Raw genomic sequence first — 19868 nt, 5'->3', positions numbered from 1 at the left:
CACTGTGTAAAAAGGAAAAAACTGCAACCTTACAAATCTAGGGTTTTTTTTTTAACAATTCAATAAATATTTAGCTAATTCCTGCTAGGTGAGACATTTCTATTTGTTTCTTGTCTTTTTGTTCAAATGATTTATACTGCAGAGTTGAGTCAATTGAGTAGATCAACCTCAATTTATATTCTTAATTATAAATAAAGGAATATTTGATTACTGAATTAAGGGAAAGTATAAAACATGTCTGTCTTACCTAAGGGTAGTACATTAAATATCCTCTAGAGATTTTTGTTGTTGTTGTTTTCAAAGCTCTATTTGAATATCTTTGGGACCCTTCTTTTTTAGCTTCTGATAATTACTCATTTCCTTTTCCCCTCATTAATGCTTCCGTGAATCTTTTCATTAGCATAATCACTTACATAGACCTGTCCAAATACTGTTTCATTATATATTTATTCAGATTTCAACTCATTTCTCGAACTTTTCCCCTCATTAGCCTCATATTCACTGTTTTGATGAGCTATTTTGAGGTAGGTGTATGTACTGAACATAGGATACTATCTGGATGACACTGCCATGCACACCACAAAGTCAACATTCTCATACTCTGGGATCTTTGCTATTAAGGGCATAGTCTCTACAATGACAGAGATCATAACTCATCCATAACAGCTCATCCTGTATTTTTCTATGTCTTCCTCTAAGATAAACATAGAGGTTATTTGACAAAAAATGTCAGGGGCCTTCCACACATTCTCTCAATATTGTAAAGATGCCTTTGGACAACACAAGCTATGCAATGCTTATCCTTGATTAGTGCCACTTGAAAGCCTTGCTCCTTTTTAAAAATCATGTTCAGATCTTTTATGACATATCTTGTTTGCTTTGTGTTACAAACTGCTAAGACCCAATATGCACTTCACAATTGCCTTTTTTATCCTCACCTTCAGCTTTTTGAGGAGTGCAATATTCCATGAATTTCAGCCATACATTATCAAAAGAATATTGGTATTCAAATGATGGACCTTTATTTCAGAGAAAACTCAGGATCAATACAATGCAACACATTTTCTTTCTTCTGTTCAATTTTGGGAAATATGCTAGATGCTCGAGGTACAAAGACAGAATGAAACAGTCCCTACTCTCAAAGAATTTACATTCTATTGGCCAGACAATGTATACATATGTAAGTATATACAAAATTATTACAAAGGAATGGAGGTGAGGTGCTAGCAACTGGGGGATCAGAAAAGACTTTTTATGGAAGAGAAACACTTGCATTAAGCTTTGAAGAAAACTAGGCATTCTAACAGGTTGATAGAAGGAGGGAGTGCAATGTAGGCATAGGGGGCAGACAGTGCAATCACATGTGAGGAAAAGCAAAAAAAGCCACTTTGCCTTGAGTATATATACTGTGAAAAGAAGAATATTGTGTAGTAAGTTGGGAAAAGTCAGATGGAGCTAGGTTGTGAATACCTTTAAATTTCAGGGGAGTTCATTTGATCCCAAAAGTAATCATCAAGTTTCAACTAAAGTCCTGCCTTCTTAAGATGGCTTTTACAATCTTTAATTTCAGTGTTTTCCCTGTGACTACTCCTGATTTATCCTGTATGTATCTTGTGCGTAGGTGGTTAATTACATGTTGTCTCTCCCATTAGTCTCTGAGCTTTTTGAGAGTAGAAATTGTTTGTTGTTTTATCTTTCCTTGTTATCCCAAGGGATTAGCACAGTTCCTAGAAAATAGTAGATGCTTCGTAAATACCTGTTGATTTGACTATTGAGTAGGGAGAGTAAACAGTCAAGGAATATACTTTGGGAAAACCTAAACACTCAGTTAGCTGTATGGACAATGGCTTTTTGAAGGAGAAGCAAGGGCCTAATTTAGCAAGCTATTGCAATAGTCCAAATGGAAGATGGTCAGAACACAAACTAAGATGGTGGCAAAAAGAGTACAGACATCAGGATGGGTTAGCCAATGTTTTGGGCATAAGATTAACAAGACTTGGCAATTTATAGGATATGTTTCCAGTCTATTCAATTTCTCCTAGATTCCTATCATTTCCCTATTCCTTATGAAGACCATTTGTGAAGGGTTTTGATACTAAAGATATATAATTTAAGAATTTCTGGCTTTTCACCTTGCCACTTCAGAGCAGGATGATGTTATTTACCACTACTACAAAAAATTAGGTACTACATATTTAAACGAATAATTATATTTTATTACCTTAGTATTGATCTGGTACATAGCAAAATATACTACAATTCTTGGCTTGAAGAAATTATACTGTTGAGAAAACACTAATACACTTGGGATAGTTTGAGGACATGGATTTACTATATAGAATTCATGGCTAAATTGTGGTATTTCCATGATTACTATAGGAGTTAACAAAGGAAAGAGAAATATGGAATAATGATAGAAGACTTCCTGGAGGAAATGAGTTGCAGGTGGCTCAGAGGTTGTATATTGGCTAGGTGTCAAAGGCAGAAAACTGACTAGTCCCTTATTCAAGGGTCTAAACCCAATAAACATAAACAATAAAAGATGGTATGAATTAATCTTTCAGCATCCAATTTGTAATTAAGTGAAAGAGTTCCTTGGCATCACTTGTGGGGAAAAAGAAATAAAAGCACTTCTTACACCTTATTTTGTATGCCTGATTTCTCTTTCCTCCTATCCTGATATGTGATCATATGAAATAATTACACTAGTGAGGGCAGCATTTAGATATCAATTGAGTGTGCCAACAATTTAATTAGATAATTAGTTTATGTGCAGTTACATAGAGAGGCAGACTGTAATAAAAGAAGATTGACTGTCTCCTGGTAGGTACAGGTAAATGATTCTTTCTAAGTCTCTTTCCTCTAAACAAGGCTGCTGATTTGAATAAGGAAATTAACACTTGAAAATCTATGTGAGGAGATTTGTACAGAACAACTTAGGAGATGAGGCTCTGAGACCCTTGAAGGAAAACAGATGCAAGAAAATAAAAACAATGGAAAAACTGATGATTTAAATGTGATTTTAATTCTCATATACGGCTTTAAATTTATTTTTTTTCAAAAGGGTTAGGTATTTTTACAAATAAACTGGCTTCATTGTCAGCTATGACACTGATGCTCATAATTTTACAACAAACCCAAGATGTCCACATTTTTAATTTTCAAATTCTTAGCATGTCTCTGCATCTGGGTCTTTCTTCTTATGTCTTTGCAATCAATACACTCTGGTTTCAAGTAGTGATGCTGGTAATCAAGAAAGGAAGAATCAAAATGAATCCACTTATTTTATTTGGAGAAAAATTATTAAATGAATTTGGAATCAGAGAACTTGAGTTCAAATCCTGCTTCTGCCATGTAGTAAATAAGTGGTCTTCAGCTTCATTTACCAAATCTTTTAAGGCCTCAATTTCTTTTTTTTAACTTTTCAAATTATTTATTTCACCATTTTTAAAAAAATATTGAGTTCCAAATTTTCTCCCTCCCCTGTCCTTTCCCTAATCCACTGAGAAGTCAATTATACATGTAAAGGCATGCAAAACATATTACCATACTAGCAATGTTGCAAAAAACAAAGAAAGCAACAAAGAAAGAAAGAAAAAGCAGTACAGATTATGCTTTCCTCGAGTGTTGTATTTGATGTTAATTTTTCTATTCAACTCTGCTTTCTTTTGTCAGGGATTCTTGAAAGTTCTCAATTTCATGAAATATTCATATTTTTCCTTTTAGAATTATACCCAGTTTTGCTGGGTAGTTTATTCTTGGTTGTAATCCCAGTTCCTCTTCCTTCCAGAATATCATATTGTAAGAACTCTGCTCCTTTAACATCAAAGCTACTGAAACATCATATGAAATAATTACACTAACGAGGGCAGCATTTAGATATCAATTGACTGAATCTTGTGTGATCCTCACTGTGGCTCAAAGGAATTTGAATGGTTTCTTTCTGGCTGCTTAAAGTACTTTCTCTGTTAGTTGGGAGCTCTGGGATTTATATATAATATTCATGCAAATTTTTATATTGTGATCTCTTTCAGAAGCTGATTGATGGATTCCCTCAATATCTATTTTATCCCCTGGTTCTAGGATATTAGTTAATTTTTCTTCACAATTTCTTGAAATATGAAGCCTGCACTCTTTCTTTGATAATGACATCCAGGCAGTACAATATTATCTCTCCTTCATTGTCTTGGGCTAGAAAAATGTCTCCCCTCTACCATTCATTGGCAATATCACTCCAGAATTTAATTTAATATACTATTTTAAAGTTCTTCAGAGAGGAATGTTGGAAGAATTCAGGGCTTCCTGTATTCTTCTATCTTTGCTTTGTCCTTTGAAGTCCCAACTCAGTTTCTTAATTTATGATATTTGAACATCTATCTAGATCTATCTATCTAGTTGACCATGTCATACCCCTTCTCTCAATGAGTTCTAGGGAATGCCTCTTATTTCAAGAATCAGGTATAGGGTGGGGTGGAGCTGTTTCAACAACCTGGCTAGCAGCTTCTGTGGGGGTATAAGATCCACCCACAGCCAGCACCCAGAAAGCTGCCAACAGCACAGGTTCTTTTGATCTCCTTTAATAAGGAAAGCAAGGTTAGAGGAGTTGACAAGCTTACTTTAATTCAGTACACAAATATCATTCACTTAGTTCAGGGGAAAAAGCCAGCACCCTGAACTTCAGAGAAAATTACAAACAAATTACAAACATCAACAGACAGACCAAATAGAGATTCATAGTTACCAACATCTAGGTTCAGCCCAGGAGCTCAGAACAAGGGCTGACCCAGAGTCATGCACGCCATCACTGCTGCATGTAGAGCTCCAAAGAAGAGACAGTCAACCCCTAGTTTTATATCTTTTTCAGGGTCAGGGGCGAGTCACACATGTTACTCAAAGCAAACAAAAGCCAAACTCTTCAAGGGCACTTGTTGAACTAAGTGCTAAGGAGCCCATTTTGCTTACCAACACAGGAGCCAAGATGGCAGCTGGAAAGCAGGGACTTGCCTAAAGCTCTCCCCCCAGGTCCCTCCAAACACCTATAAAAATGGCTCTGAAAAAATTCTAGAAGGGCAGAACCCACAAAATAGCAGAGAGAAGCATGGCTCCAGTCCAACAGAGTCGCTGGGATGGTCACTGGGTAAGGTCTATCACATGAACCTGGGAGTGGAGCAGAGCAGAGCCCAGTGTGGGCAGTGCCCAGACAAACCAGACCAGGAGCTGGGTAGAACAGGCCATAGTGCCCTGAATCAGTGAGCAGTGGCAGTTATCAGACTTCTCAACCCACAAGTACCAAAGACAACAGAGAAGGTTAGTGGGAAAAGTTTCTGGGACAGAGTGAAAGGAGTTCATGGTTGGCTACCACCCTGGAGGCAGTGGAGGTGGTGCTGCTCTGAGCCTGCTTCCAGAGCTGCAGCTGCAGTTGCTTCTGGCCCCAGGCCCACCTGGTGGGGGGAAATAAGCAGCAGGAGTGTAGAGCTTGCTTGGATCTGAGTCATGGTCTGGGTTGGCAGTTCTTGGGGGAGGATGAGAGCTGGTGTGACAGAGCTTGCTCTGTAGAAATAGCTCTGAAAACAACAGCATAGCCCCACAAGCTTCGGAAAAAGTACTTTATACTCTATAGGCAGCCATACCCCAATGTAAAGCTCAAGGGTCAAGTAGTTGGCTGGGAACAGGAACAGGTAGCAAAAATGCACTCAGATTCACGCTCAGAATTTGGAATCTTTCTTTGGTGACAAAGAAGACCAAAACATACAGTCAGAAGAAGTCAACAAAGTCAAAGAGCCTACATCAAAAGCCTCCAAGAAAAACATGAATTGGTCTCAGGCCATAGAAGAGTTCAAAAAGGATTTGAAAAATCAAGTAAGAGAAGTAGAGGAAAACTTAGGAAGAGAAATAAGAGTGATGAGAGAAAACCATGAAAAACAAGTCAATGACTTGCTAAAGGAGAACCAAAAAAAATACTGAAGAAAATAATACTTAAAAATAGACTAACTCAAATGGCAAAAGAGCTCCAAAAAGCCAATGAGGAGAGAATGCCTTGAAAGGCAGAATTACCCAAATGGAAAAGGAGGTCCAAAAGACCACTGAAGAAAATACTCCCTTAAAAATTAGATTGCAGCAAGTGGAAACTAGTGACTTGATGAGAAATCAAGATATTATAACACAGAACCAAAGGAATGAAGAAAATGGAAGACAATGTGACATATCACTTTGGAAAAATCACTGATGTGGAGAATAGATCCAGAAGAGATAACTTAAAAATTATTGGACTAACTGAAAGTCATGATTGGAAAAGGAGCCTAGATGTCATCTTTCAAAAAATTCTCAAGGAGAACTGCCCTATATTCTAGAGCCAGAGGGTAAAATGGAAATTGAAAGAATCCAATGATCACCTCCTGAAAAAGATCCCAAAAAGAAAACTCCTAGGAATATCGTCACCAAACTCCAGAGTTCCCAGGTCGAGGAGAAAATACTGCAAGCAGCCAGAAAAAAAAATTGAGTACTGTGGAAACACAATCAGGATAATACAAGATCTAGCAGTTTCTACATTAAAGGATAGAAGGGCTTGGAATATGATATTCCAGAGGTCAATGGAGCTAGGATTAAAACCAAGAATCACCTATCCAGCAAAACTGAGTGTAATACTCCAAGGCAAAATATGGATTTTCAATAAAATAGAGGACTTTCAAGCTTTCTCAGTGAAAAGACCAGAACTGAATAGAAATTTTGACTTTCAAACACAAGAATCAAGAGAAGCATGAAAAGGTAAACAAGAAAGAGAAATCATAAGGGACTTACTAAAGTTGAATCGTTTTGTTTACAGCCCTACATGGTAAGATGATGTGTATAATTCATGGGACCTCAGCATCAGGGTAGCTGAAGGGAATATATACATATATATATATATATATATATATATATACAGAGAGAGAGAGAGAGAGAGAGAGACAGAGAGAGAGAGACAGAGAGACAGAGGGTACAGGATGAGTTGAATATGAAAGGATGACATCTAAAAGAATGAAATCAAATTAAGGGATGAAAGAGAAATATATTGAGAGAGGGAGAAAGGGAGAGAAAGAATGGGGTAAATTACCTCACATAAAAGTGGCAAGAAAAAGCAGTTCAATGGAAGGGAAGAGGGGGCAGGTGAGGGGGAATGAGTGAATCTTGCTCTCATCGGATTTGACTTGAGGAGGGAATAACATACACACTCAATTGGGTATTTTTCACCACAGGAAAGAAGAAGGAAGGAGATAAAAAGAGGAGGATGATAGAAGGGAGGGTGGATAGTGGGAGGAGGTAATCAAAAGCAAACACTTTTGAAAAGGGACAGGGTAAAGGGAGAAAACTGAATAAAGGGGAACAGGATAGGAGGGAGCAAAATATAGTTAGTCTTTCACAACATGAGTATTGTGGAACAGTTTTGCATAATGATACACCTGTGGCCTATGTTGAATTGCTTGCCTTCTTAGGGAGTGTGGGTGGGGAGGGAAGAGGGGAAAGAATTTGGAACTCAAAGTTTTAAAAACAGATGTTCAAAAAAAGTTAAAAAATTTTTTGCATGCAACTAGGAAATAAGATATACAGGCAGTGGGGCATAGAAATCTATCTTCTCCTACAAGTGTGTAAAGGAAAAGGGGATGGTGGGGGGAGTGAGGTGACAGAAATGAGGGCTGACTGGGGAATGAGGCAATCAGGATGTATGCCATCTTGGAATGGGGGGAGGGTAGAAATGGGGAGAAAATTTGTAATTCAAATTCTTGGGGAAATCAGTGCTGAAAACTAAAAACATTAAATAAAATAAAATTTAAAAAAAGTATCAAGTATGAAAAATTATTTGGCATTAATGTTAACCTGGCTCCTTTGTATGATCTCATCCTTCTTATACCTTCATCTGTTTCATGTACTCTACAATCTAGATACACTTGTCCTCAAACATGATACTCCATTCTTAACTTCATTCCTTTGAACTAGCTATCACTGGTGTCTTGAATGTTCTTCCTCCCCTTGCTTTGTTCTGTGAAGTCTAGATTCAGTCAAAAGGCCATATTTGAGGACTTAGACAGCCACATGTGGCATCACGGCCGCAGGTTCCCCACTCCTGCTACTATTTCTTAATGCCTCTCGGTTTCTGATTACCTTTCTTTTGAATATATCTTGTATGTATCTATATATGTACATGCTGTCTTCCTCAGTAGACTATAAGCTCTGTAGGCACCTTTATTTTTGCCTCTCTTTGTATATTCACCCTTTAGCCTGGCACATAGTAAACACTTAATAAATGCTTATACACCGACAGATTAATTGCAAGGATATAACTTTGCAATAGTGCTTCATAATAGGGAATTATCACCAGTCACATACTTAACAAATTACATTCCACATCATAAACTAGCTGGGTGATCACAAGAGATTGCAAAGGAATATGATTATTCTAAAGGAGAAGCTATCATATGTTTAAAATAAATCACCATAAAGAATAGACAAAATAAATACCCTAATATTTCCTGAGAATTGACTTTTTCTGTTGTAGCAATGTCATTGTTCTAGAGAAAGTACAACCCATCTATGCTTTTTCACCTTGGTTTAATTTCCCATTCCTCTGACTACTTTCCATCAATAATGCAAAGAAGATTTACCAAACACTTTTAAAGTCTTTGTTTTTCATCACCACCATTCTCCTCCTCCTCCTTGTCCTCCTTTTTCTCTTTATCATCTATCTGATGTGGTTGCAATTGGTGTCAGTTTGGAGATTAACCACATTAATTAAATAATAGATTGTTGAAGGATTAAAGTTATTTGTTTTTTTTTTAACTAGACTTTTGGGAACTCCTACTACCATTTCAGATCAGCTACTGCTCTGACACATATTCTTAGATAAGGCTGTGGCATGTTAAGCAATTTACTGATAAAGCCAATATAAGTCAGAGGTGGGATTTGATCTCTTCCAGATTCTGAGGCTATCCATCTAACCATTATACCAGTATTATAATTATTATTTATGATATTATTTTCATAAATAATATCAAACTGATATCATTACTTATGAGGCTCAGGTACCGTATTATACATGAGGAGCTTATTGAAACTCTTTAAATGCTGGTATCCCCACCACCCAAAAATTTCCATTACACACACATACACTCTCTCTCTCTCTCTCTCTCTCTCTCTCTCTCTCTCTCTCTCTCTCTCTCTCTCTCTCTCTCTCTCTCTCTCTCTCTCTTTCTCTCTCTCTCTTACCTGCACAAAGTAGGTTTCCTGAACTTAGAGACTTAGAGACTACTTTTTAGGTTTGGTTTGGTTTTGTATCCCTAGCTCTTGGCACAGTACCTGGCACATATTTGCCGTTCAATAAATGATTTCTGATTATGATGACAATGATGATGATAGTGATGATAACTTCATTCTTCTCTGAGTTGTCACTATCCTATTATTCTTTTTATATTTAATATCGTGTGAAAAATTGCATAGGTGGGTAAAATGATGACTTTTATAATTAAATGCAAGTTATGAGATGTAAGTTCATCTCATTGCAAGCACCTTTGAGATAACTCTAGTATTTCATTCCATTCAGTCTAGACATTATGAATATTTTGGATGGTTAAATCCACTAAATACTATTTTTTTCTTAAACTTTGATGTGTAAATATCTTGCCTTGGGGATTTTGGAAACAATTCTATCTATAATGATATTTATTTCAGAACATGTTGAGGGGTTGAATATTTATGAATATTTGGGTATTTATATCTCTGGGATATAATTTGATATCAGAAGTTTTTTTTTTCTTTTTAATTACATTGTTTATATCTACATGGACTATTAGTTGTATTCCTGCCAGCAAGCTATTTTTAAATCAAAAATTTTGTTTATTTATTGATCAGAAGAAAATTAGCATTTTTGCCACAGGCAAATTTACTTGAATACTAAAAGTTTGGTTGACTTTATCTGGGCTTACATTGCCATGATCATGATTTGGAATTTAATAAAACAATGACAAAAATGTGTCTTCTAAGTATTTTCGAGGTAAAAGTGAATAACTATTTTTCTAACTTACAAAATATTCTCAATAAGCTGCTTTTCAGATTGACATGAAAGGGAAAAATATTTCTCATATCCCATAGATAATTAACATTAAAATATACCTGACTGTCTTTATTAGTATGAATTATGTTGTAAAAATAAGACTTAAATTTCATTATGGAACCATTTAAAATGTCTTCTATTATTTTGTCAAATTTATTCTGAATTTATCTCTCTTCTCCCAACCCACTGAAACATTCCTTGTAAGAAAAGAAGAAAGGAAAACAAAGTCAATTCAGTAACTAACCAACAAATAGATTTTCTGATGGTATGAGTGATATTAACATCAATAGCTCCCTATATTTTCAATGAAATGAAGGCACTACATTTTTTTTTCATCTCTTCTTCAGAAATAAGTCTGCTGATTATTTAAAAAAGGCCTTGTGTCAAAAAGACTTGAGACTAAGAAAATCTAAGTTTAGATCTTTTAAAAATATTATTTATTTATTTATTTTTAGTTTTCAACATTCACTTCCATAAGACTTCAAGTTTTTAATTTTCTCCTGATCTTTCTCCTCCCTTCTCCCCCAAATAGCATATAATATGATATAGGCTCTATGTATACATTCATATTAAACATGTTTTCACATTAGTCATGATGTAAAGAAGAATTGGAACTAATGGGAGTAACCACAAGAAAGAAGAAACAAAACAAAGCAACAAAAGAAAAGGAGAACAAATAGTATGCTTCCATCTGAATTCAGACTCCAAAGTTCTTTCTCTGGATGTGCATAGCATTTTCTATCATTAGTCTTTTGGAGTAGTCTTAGTTGAATTGATGAGAAGAAAGTCTGTCATCACACAATGTAGATATTATTGTGTACAATGTTCTCCTGGTTCTGATTATTCCACTCAGCATAAGTTCACATAAGTCTTTCCAGGTTTTTCTGCTCATCATTTCTTATAGCACAATAGTATTCCATTCCATTCATGTACCACTACTTGTCCAGTCATTCCTCAGTTGATAGATATCCCCCCAATTTTCAATTATTTGCAACACAAAAAGAGCTGCTTTATTTTTTGTACATGTGGGTTCTTTTCCTGTTTTTATGATCTCTTTGGGATACAGACCTAGAAGTGGTATTTCTGTGTCAAAGGGTATATATGATTTTATAGACCTTTGGGCATAGTTCCAAATTGCTCTCCAGAATGTTTGGATCAGTTCACAGCTCCAGCAACACTGCATTAGTGTCCAAGTTTTCCCACACCGCCTCCAATATCCATCATTTTCCTTTTTTTGTCATATTATCCAGGCTGGGTAGTTGTAAGGTGATACTTCAGAGTATTATCATTTCTCTGAACAATAGTGGTTTTGAGCATTTTTTCATATGACTATAGATAGCTTTGATTTCTTTGTTTGAATACTGCTTGTTCATATCGTTTCACTATTTATCAACTGGGGAATGACTTGTATTCTTATAAAATTGACTCAGTTCTGTGTATATTCGAGAAATGAGGCCCTCATCAGAGACATTGGCTGTAAAAAAATCATTTACCAGTTTTCTGCTTCCCTTTTCATCTTGGTTGCATTGGCTTTGTTTGTGCAAAAACTTTTCAATTTAATGTACTATTTGTGTCTTTGTCTCCATCCTATTTGCCCCCATTTATGCTTTTTTCTCTCCTTTTTCCCTTTCCCTTTTCACTAGAGTTTTGCTTTTGACAACCACCTCCCTCGGTCTATGCTTCCTTCTATCAGCTCCCTCCCTTTTCTTACCTTTTATCCTTACTTCTTTTTTCCTCCCTTCTATCATACCATCTCTTTTCCCTCCTACTTCCTTTAGGTTAAGTTAGATTTCTATACCTAACTGATTGTATTGTTCCCTCTTTGAGCCAAATCTGATGAGAATAAGGTTCAAACAATGCTCATCTCCCTCCTTCTTTCCCTCAACTGTAATAGGTTTTTGTGGCTTTTAATGTGATATAATTTACCCTTGTTGGTCCCCTCCTTTCCTTTTCTCCAAGTACAATCCCTTTTCACCACTTAATTTGTTTTTATATTATAACATCAAAGTCAACTTATACCTATACCCTCTGTCTATGTATACCCCTTTTAAATGTTATAATAACAATACACTTTTCAAGAGTTACAAGTGTCTTCTTCCATTGTAGAGATGTAAACAGTTTTCCCTTATCAATAACATGCTGGGTTTTTTTTTTCTTTTCTGTTGAACTTTTTTATGTCTCACTTGAGTCTTGTATTTGAAGATCACATTTTCTGTTGAGTTCTGGTCTTTTCATCAGGAAGGTTTGGAAGTCTGCTTTTTTGTTGAATGTCCATCTCCTGCCCTGAAAGATTATGCTCAATTTTGCTGGGAAGACCCTTGGTTGTAATCTAAGCTCCTTTGCCTTATGTAATATTGTATTCCATACCCTCTGATCTTTTAGTGTAGAAGCTGCAAGGTCCTGCATAATTCTGACTGTGGTTCCATGACATTTAAATTATTTCTTTCTAGCTGCTTGCAGTATTTTCTCTTTGACCTGGTAATTTTGGAATTTGGCTACATTACTTCCTTGGCATTTTCAATTTGGGATCTCCTTTAGGTGACCTGTGGATTCCTTTGATAACTATTTTGCTCTCCTGTTCTCAGAACTCAGGGCAGTTTTCCTTGACCATTTTCTGAAAGATGCTGCCCAGGATCTTTTTTATCGTGGTTTTCAGGTGGATGAATAATTTTTAAATTATCTCTCCTGGATCTATTCTCCAGGTTAGATATTTTATCAATTATTTTTTCTTCCATTTTTTCATTCTTTTTTCTGTTTCACTGATTCTTGATATCTCATAGAGTCATTAGATTTCACTTGCCCAATTCTAATTTTTATTGAATTGTTTTCATCTATTAGATTTTGTACTTCCTTTCCCATTTGGCTCATTTTACTTTTTAAGGAGCTCTCTTTAGTGAGTTTTTGTGCCTCCTTTTCCATTTGGCCAATTCTACTTTTTAAGGAGTTATTTTCTTCAATGTACTTTTTCCCCATTTGACCAATTGTAGTTTTTAAGGACTTGTCTTCTACAGTCAATTCTTGTCCTTCCATTTTCAAGCTATTGACTCTCTCTTGCATACCTCTCATTTCTTTTCCCAGTTTTTCTTCTACCTCTCTTATTTGGCTTTTAAAATCCTTCTTGAACCTTTCCAAGAGGCTTTTGGGGCTTGAGATTAGTTCATATTCCCCTTTGAGGTTTTGGATGTGGATATATTTACAATGTTTTTTTCTCTTCTGAACTTGTGCCTTGATCTTCCCAGTCCCCATAATAAGAATCTATAGTCTTTGTCTGTTTCTGCTTTTTACTCATGGTATTTGCCTATTTCCCATCTTTTAGAATTGAGCTCTCTTACTGGAGTGCAGGGGGCATTGACCCAAGTTTATTGTGCTGAGAACCCAGAACATTGCCATTGGCTTTGTGTTCTGGGGCCTCAGGTGCTGGCAGCTGGAGACTGTAGGCTTCTGGCAAACTACATAGTACTGAGCTGGGGTCAGCAACACTGAAGCTCTCTGAGAGGGGGTCACAGGTCCAGTCCCTGGGGGATGCCTGCTCATTGGGGCTTTCCACTCAAATGTTTGACTGATGGAGCATGTTGGCCAGCCTAGAGCTGTGCCTCCTGGAATTGTGCCAAAGCACCAGGAGATTTGGCTGCTAGAGAATGCTGGTGCATATGGTTGTTTTCTGTGCTGATATCTACCAGTTCCCCTGCTTCTGCTGAGGTGCTTGGGGATTCTGGTGTTGGTGCTTGCCTTTTCCACCACCTTGGGACTCAGTATCTCCCCCTCATTTGCTGAGGTGGACTTACTGCTGGCTTGCTCAGAAGCCTCCCATGCTGTACTATTCCTCCTCTCCCAGAGCAAGAGGGGCCTTTCCCATTGATCCCCCAAGCTTCCTGGGCTACAAGACTGCTGCACCCCATCTTTCTGTTGGCTCAGCTGTTCCAGGGTTTTTCCTGGGGTGACAATAAGGGAGGGTGAGAGTGACTTGCTTCTTACTCCATCTTGGCTCCCAGAAGCAGAGGTCTAAATTTAAAAAAAAAAAAAAACTATTCCTAATTATGCCAGGTCCCTTTTGAAAATCACTTAAGACCAACATTACTTTTCTATTCCTTTTATTATTAGGTAAATCTTACAGAATTTTCATTCAATGTAGATTTTCCAAATCTTCTAGTTCTTCATCCATAAGTAGCTACTCAATTTCTACTTTTATTTTGTTTATTCCAGGTTTAGGAATGAAGTCATTTCTTATATTTCACCTTCTTTATCCTGCAATAAGTTGTTGTGTAACTTGGAACTAAGGAAGCTGTTGACAAAAAAGAGTATAAAATCCTTGCCTGTAACTGGTAAGATGTCTGCAGTTTTGTCATGACCCTTCCTAACTTTCCAGTCTTCCTTCATTTACTTTCCTACACATAGTCTATGATCCAATAATACCAATCTCTTTGTTGTTCCTCAGACATGATGCTTTATCCTTCAAATACCATACTGTCCCACATCCCTGGAGTCCTCTCCCTCATCATCTATACCTCCTGGTTTCCCTGGCTTCCTTCAAGATTTAGCCAAAAATCCTACTTTCTTCCAGAAGTCTAGTCTCCCTGCTACTGGTGATTTCCCTCAGAGATAATATCCATTTTTACCATTTGAAATGTATAACCTTTTTATACACCTATCTATTTTCATGTTAATTCCTCTATTAAAATGTGAGCTTTCTGAGGACAGGAATTATGTTTTCCTTTGGTATCCTCTGAACTTAAAACAATGCATGGTATATAGTGTTTAATGAATGTTTGTTGGTTGACTTACTTAATATTTATATAATTATATATAAAATATGTATAAAATATATTTTATATATAATATAAATAAAGAAAGCATTTCTACCTTCAGCTTGTTTCATGAATACTCAATGTCAGCAGTCAGTAATTAATACAATTTCAGCAAGAAGGATATTGCTGTACATGTTGCGGTTCATTGTTGTAAAAGATGTCTCAGAAACTGAGGGTTCAGAGAAGAATTTCCTTTAATAAAACAATATTACATAACTTCCAAATAAAATAAATGTGCAGGACAGTAAAAAGGAGTCCACAGGCAGGTAAAAACTGGTAAAAAGCTGCTGGCAAGGAGACTAAAAATAACTTAGTACCCTGGGGTCTCAGGAGCTCCTCTCCAAAGTCCTAAAACTTTTTTCAAAATCTTTCTAATCCAAAGTCCCAACATCTAGGTCCAAATCAAACTAACCTGGTGGCAAAATCAATTCAAACTCACCCGAGTTTGTTCCACATAGTCTTAGTTTATAATTGCACCGACTGGTAGAGTGATGATATGAAGTTTAAATGAAACAACCCTAATTCAATTAATATCCTTAGTCCACAACAATTGGTATTTCTTTGTTAAATTAAATTTTAGATTTTACAATTAACAAACATTTATTTTTTCTCTCTACCACTTTCCCTATACTATGAAACAAAACAAAATAAACAAAACATATAATAAATAAGCATTGTCAGGTAAAAGAAATTTCCATATTGTCCACGACAACAAAAATTGTCTCATTTTCCATATTTAGTGTATCATATATTTCTGATTTGTTCTCATATACATTGGCTTCTTGTGGCCCTAAAACATAAGGGATTAGCACTTGATTTGCTATATTCCATATTAAGCAAATCATCATAATGATTTCAAGTAAATCTATCCTGAAATCTTATGCCACCCCATCAATTTCTTAGATTCATACAAATAGTTTAATCATCAGAGCTGATTTGGTCAATATTTCTAGGTTACTTCCAGGCTTTTATAGCTACTGTTTCTTTCTTAGGTATGTGAATTTCACATCACCTCTGGTCTTCTCACCCTGAAATTTCACTTTACCCCTATAGTTACTTTCTCCGTTTGGTTGGTTGGTTGGTTCCTCCCAGAATCTCCCTTTTAAGAAAATACCTAAGCCAGCCATGCCTTCATTCTGCTCTGGGCTCCACTATTGACTCTTTGTCCTTCCCTATCATGATCCCATATATGTACCTTCTTGCTGCAATTCCACACCATGCTTTTCAACTTCCTTTTGGGTTTTGTCCTCCTATATTAGAATTTAAGGCTCTTGTGCTGGACCAAGCTTTAACTGGCTTATGGGAGGCCAGTGTTAAATTTTCAGTATGATCGTTCACACCACAGAAATAGGCAACTGTCATAAATCAGGATTCAATTTATTTTAACTTGATTTTCTAGACTTAGCAAAATATTAGTAATATAGATTAAACTTAAAAATGTATGCATGTCCTTTTTTCTGGAGAGCACAATTGTTAGACATTTACTAGCACATGGAGGGCAGGTATTGTCTTTCTGTTTGTATCTGTATTCTCAGCACTTAGCAAAATACCTAGAAATTTATAAATACAGGTGTACATCACCCTGCCAAGAATCTCCCTAATTTTCTATTACTCCTCTCACTTTATAGTATAAATAAAAGTTTGCTTTGAGGAGAGGGGTAGTAGAAGCAGTTGCAGATCATGGTGGTAGTGGTAATAGTAATCCTCCTCCATTTAGAAAACAGTTTTTACAAAAGTAAGAATATATAAGAAAAACAACACGTTGATACAATTGGTTTAGAGGAATCTGTTACCATTTAGCAATTTATCTTTTCATTTTACCAATCCTACACTTATAGTCCAAACTGTAGACACAAATCAATTCAACTTAGGAGACAATGGTAAGCACTCACTATGTGGCAAGGCATTGTGCTAAATGCTTGAGAGACAATCACAAAAAATGAAATAGATTTTGCCTTCTTTAACAAGATGATACTGGACTTGGCAGCTACAACATGTACATACCTATTGGCATCCCAGAAAAAATAGTAATGAGGTGTTTGTCCACAGTATGCCCTACTGCAAATTAATGCATTCTCAATATTGAAAGGAATATGAATAGGCTCCTTGCACTATTAAACAAGTTAAAATCCATTTTCAGCTCATTGTTATCAGAACTGCTGCCACAGTGATTGAAAATGTAGGGCCTTCATCCATAGGGTAAGGGGTTAAACTAAATCACCTTAGAGTACTCTTCTAATTCATATGATTGCATATTGACTTAAGGAATGAAAATTATCTCTGTTTAAACTAGATTCAGTTCTAAAGAGTCCCAGAAGAAAAGGAAATAGTCTAGTGTCCTTTTTCCAAAGTGAAAAAATACTGCAAAACACAATCAAGTTCCAAGGCCCATTTTCATTATCTCATTGGGAGAATATTGCAAGTGTTTTCCTATTTAAGAATGCAGATCTACACTATGGAAAGTGTCCTCCAAAGACCTACATCTTTATTTCTAGTAGAAACATAGGCAAAGAAAAAAAATCACTTTCATCTTTAATAAGAAAGATTTAAGTGATTTTTAAATAAAAAATGTTTTATCTTGTAATGAAATATGATTAGGCAGATATGACAGATGTAAAATAAATTATGCTTTTGGCAACTTATTTAACATTTTTGTGCCTCATTTTGCTAATATGTCAAATGGGGAAAAATCATGTCTCTTCTAACTACTTCCAATATTTTATGATCATAGAAATAAGTGATGATGAGATGCCCAAACCCAGTTTAAACTGACATGTTAAAAAGAACATAGATGCAGGTAGAATAGTGGCATGGCTGCTAGAGTGCAAAGATTCAGAGAGATATGATTTCAACCCCTTTGACAATCACTAGTTCTAAAAATTGCCATGTCATTTAATATCTATGTGTTTTAAACAACTCCCTAGTACTTCCCTACTAAGAAAATAAAATTTGCTTCATTACATCTAAGGTCACTTTCAGCTTTAAATCTATGATTATATGAATGCAACCTCATATACTATAAATTCCCCATACAGACAAGGCCAAAGATCCTTTGCAAATTCACAAATAATAAAGGAATTGAATATGAAATGTGTATTATGAAGTTATGAAGAAGTTCTAATACTACAGAATAACATGTTTTAATCACTACTTTCTTAATTTCCTAGGTATCCAAGTATAAACATTTTGGTATTAATTTTCTTTTCTTTAGACTAAAAATTGGCTTTACTATAAATATGCTAGTTTACAGTGCAGAGATTTCTGGTCACAAATCAAGTTTCTAGCTAAATATTTCTAGAGTAAATAAAAAGGATATCTCCAGGTCTGTTTAAATTAACTTGACAGTCACATAGCAGGAAATAAAATAATATAAAAGTTAATTTTTAGGCATCACTTATTCAGTTTAGTTACTTATTCAGTTTATGGTTTCTTCAAATAAGTTTTCTACTTATATAAAGTTCACAAATCAGGTTTTAACTATCTCCAAACATTGAAAAGACTGGGAATCTATATTACCTTCACCTCAAGCACTGTCAGGTCATGCATTTGAGGAGGTAAAGAAATGAAAATTATTAAGACTTCCCACAAGAAACAGTTATGCCAAGAATATTGTATCACTAAAAATTTTATTCAAAAGCCCATCTTTTTTGTTTGTTTGTTTTCTAGAAAAAAATCCTCATTGTGAACTTTGTTTGGTCAATCAACTACATAACTTTTTAGCAGACATACAGTAAAAATGGCATGGCTCAGAATCGATGAGATCTTTCATGATCTCTTGACCGACTCCTATCATGTTCCTTTTCTTTACCACCACTGCCACTGCCACCATGACTACAATCCCTCCATGGAGAAAGACATTCATGACATCTTAATCTGGACCTATGCTTCTGACAATGCCGATACAATTCCCATCATAGTTCCCTAGAGGTGGTTTTCAGATGCATAAAGTTACAGAAGCTTCCTCTAGTACATTCTCCCATTTCATGTTGGTGACAGCAAGCATCTCTGAAGTCAGTCACAGGTGGAGGCTCTGCATGAATTGGATGTCCATTAAACCAGCAATTGTTTGTCAAGGGCAGACTTTTCTGCATTTTCTTCAAGGCAAAACTTTGCACATATATATATATCCTGCAAGATGATCCACAAGATTATCACAAACATTCATCTCCTCAACTTCACCATACTTTTCTTCGATTTCTGTAAAAACCTCCTCAAAAATTCATCATAGTGTTCTTGCATTTCAACATCATTCACTGCACAGTGCAAAACATTCACAAACTGGGAAGAGTTTTGTGGGTTATGGTAAATGTTCAAGAGGGCAATGGTCTGGCTAAAGGTCAGTTTATTATGCAACCAAGAACATCTGTCTCCATGACTACAAGCTCCAATTTTGAAATAAAATGAACAGTTATTTTGTCTTTTTCTGTGATGAAAATGGAGGCCAAATACTCCACCATTTCCCACCTGCTACCACCTCCACCCAGTATTTTCAAAAGATTTATTAAGGAGATAAAATATATTCATCCTTGAATCTAGTTATTTATTCATGGAAGGTGTGATGTACTGCATAGAGCACCTGGTCTGGAGGCACAAAGTCAAGTTCAAATCTAGCCTCAGATACTTACTGATTGGGTGATCAGGGCAATTCACTTAACTTCTGTCTGTGTCAGTTCCCTCAACTGTAAAATACAGATAATAAAGCACCTACCTTTCAAAGTTGTGAGAATCAAATGCAATAATATTTGTAAAGTGCTTAGCACAGTACCTGGCACACAAAAGGTGCTAAATCAATGTTTGTTCCCTTTCCCTTTCCTTGTTCCCTTTCTGAGATATTTAAAAGCTCAGTGACATAGTCCTTCCTTCCTTTCCCCTTAGAGCTAATCAAAATGTATCACTTTAGCTTTTACCCATTGTGTCTACCTCTAGCAAGCAGAAAAATGCAGTCTTTTTTTTCCTCCTACATGCTAGTGCTCATAATC

General features: G+C 35.9%; 1 pseudogene; it reads right to left on the bottom strand.

Moving 5' to 3' along the window:
* Positions 1 to 18635: 18635 nt before the first annotated feature.
* On the bottom strand, positions 18636 to 19346 carry LOC118844582 (annotated as a pseudogene).
* Positions 19347 to 19868: the final 522 nt, after the last annotated feature.

The sequence above is a fragment of the Trichosurus vulpecula genome, chromosome 3 (genome assembly GCF_011100635.1).
Source record: "Trichosurus vulpecula isolate mTriVul1 chromosome 3, mTriVul1.pri, whole genome shotgun sequence".
In the NCBI taxonomy this organism is placed as follows: domain Eukaryota; kingdom Metazoa; phylum Chordata; class Mammalia; order Diprotodontia; family Phalangeridae; genus Trichosurus; species Trichosurus vulpecula.
Note: the sequence above shows the minus strand (reverse complement) of the source record. Positions and strands in the feature narration are given on the sequence as shown.